Consider the following 2,500-nt stretch of genomic DNA (forward strand, 5'->3'; position numbering starts at 1 on the left):
TATACATGATGTAAGTATATATGTCATGTAGTAACATTCATAATAACATGTAATATATACATGATGTAAGTATATATATCATGTAGTAACATTCATTATAACATGTAATATATACATGATGTAAGTATATATGTCATGTAGTAACATTCATAATAACATGTAATATATACATGATGTAAGTATATATGTCATGTAGTAACATTCATAATAACATGTAATATATACATGATGTAAGTATATATGTCATGTAGTAACATTCATAATAACATGTAATATTTACATGATGTAAGTATATATGTCATGTAGTAACATTCATAATAACATGTAATATATACATGATGTAAGTATATATGTCATGTAGTAACATTCATAATAACATGTAATATATACATGATGCAAGTATATGTGTAATGTAATAACAATGTAATTTAGCTACATTTAATGGAGTAACTTGTAGTTTAGCTACATTTAATGGAGAGTAACTTATAGCTTAGCTACATTTACTTGAGTAACTTGTAGCTTAGCTACATTTAATGGAGAGTAACTTATAGCTTAGCTACATTTACTTGAGTAACTTGTAGCTTAGCTACATTTAATGGAGAGTAACTTGTAGCTTAGTTACATTTAATGGAGAGTAACTTGTAGCTTAGTTACATTTAATGAAGAGTAACTTGTAGCTTAGTTACATTTAATGGAGAGTAACTAGTAGCTTAGCTACATTTAATTGAGTAACTTGTAGCTTAGCTACATTTAATGGAGAGTAACTTGTAGCTTAGTTACATTTAATGGAGAGTAACTTGTAGCTTAGTTACATTTAATGGAGAGTAACGTGTAGCTTAGTTACATTTAATGGAGAGTAACTTGTAGCTTAGCTCGCTACATTTTTCAAGTATCTCGCCCATCACTGTCCATAACACAACATCATTGGAAGAACTATTTTGAAGACCCTCCTGTGTGTGTGTGAGGGACCGGTACAGGAAGTGTCAATTCACACGTTCATCAATAGCAGGAAGTGACTACCAGGAAGGACGGCGGTATGGCAGAGTGGTGTGGACGTGAGCGTCGGGTGAAGATCGACTGACATATTTGATGCTTTCAGCAAAGGAAGCCAGAAAAATGGGAATTGGTGGTCTCTGTGCGGATTATTGTGTCACACACACACACACACACACACACACACACACACACACACACACACACACACACACACACACACACACACACACACACACACACACACACACACACACACACACACACACACCCTTGTATTTGTTACCTTCTTGATGCCTACCTCTTTAGGACCAGCCTTCCTAGATATATAAAGAAGTGTATTTACAACATTAATAATGTATACGTACTATGCACATATAAAAAAGTTTGTCGGAATTTCACAAGAAAAATTTAAAATTTTGGCAGTACTATAATAAAAGTCGTCATTTTACTCAATGCAAGAAAAACAGTTGGAAAAAAGTTGGAATTTTACTCAATAACAGTCGCAATTTTACAAGAAAAGCTTAACATTTTGGCAAATTTATGAAAATAGTCGTAATTTTACTCGACAAAAGTCACAATTTTATAAGAAAACTTTGAAATGTTAGCAATATTATAATAATAATCTGAGTTTTACTTGGCAAAATGATGACAAAAGTCATAATTTAACTCGAAAAACTTCACTGTTTTACAAAAACAACACAAACATTGGCAATATTGTGATAAAAGTCCGAATTTTGTATGACAAATGTCACCATTTTGCATACAAAAGTAATAATTTTACGAGAAAATATTGCAGTATTACAGAAACAGATAGAATATGAGAAAATGTTCCCAAATTTACAAGAAAAAAGTCGACACATTGTGACAAAAAGACTGCTTTTAGTTCATTTAATTTGGTTTTTAATCTTCATTATTTACTTCAAGTTATTACAGTATGTCTCTATATACATATTTCATTATTTTTTTAAATTAATTTTGTCCAAAAGGGGCGCATTTCAATTTCTTACACACACTTGTTATTTCATATGTTGGCCAGAGGGGGAGCACTTTTAAAAGCGACACACGGTCAATTTGAAAAATCCCTCCTTTTTGGGACCACCCTCATTTTGATAGATGTCATATAGATGTATGTTAATAATATATACATATTATGCAAATATGAAAAAGCTTGTTGTGAAAAATGAGTTGGAATTTCACAAGAAAAAGGTCACAATTTCATAAGAAAGACGTAGAATGTTGGCAGTATTATAATAAAAGTCGTCATTTTACTCAACGCGAGTCAAAATTTTACAAGAAAAACTGAACATTTGTGCAACGTTATGACAAAAGTTGGAATTTTACTCAATAACAGTTGCAATTTTACAAGAAATGCTTTAAATTTAGGCAATTTTATGAAAAGAGTCGTAATTTTACAAGACAAAAGTCACAATTTTATGAGAAAACTTTCAATTGTTGGCAATATTATAATAATAATCGGAATTTTACTTGGCAACATTCTGACAAA

The sequence above is a fragment of the Entelurus aequoreus genome, linkage group LG18 (genome assembly GCF_033978785.1).
Source record: "Entelurus aequoreus isolate RoL-2023_Sb linkage group LG18, RoL_Eaeq_v1.1, whole genome shotgun sequence".
In the NCBI taxonomy this organism is placed as follows: domain Eukaryota; kingdom Metazoa; phylum Chordata; class Actinopteri; order Syngnathiformes; family Syngnathidae; genus Entelurus; species Entelurus aequoreus.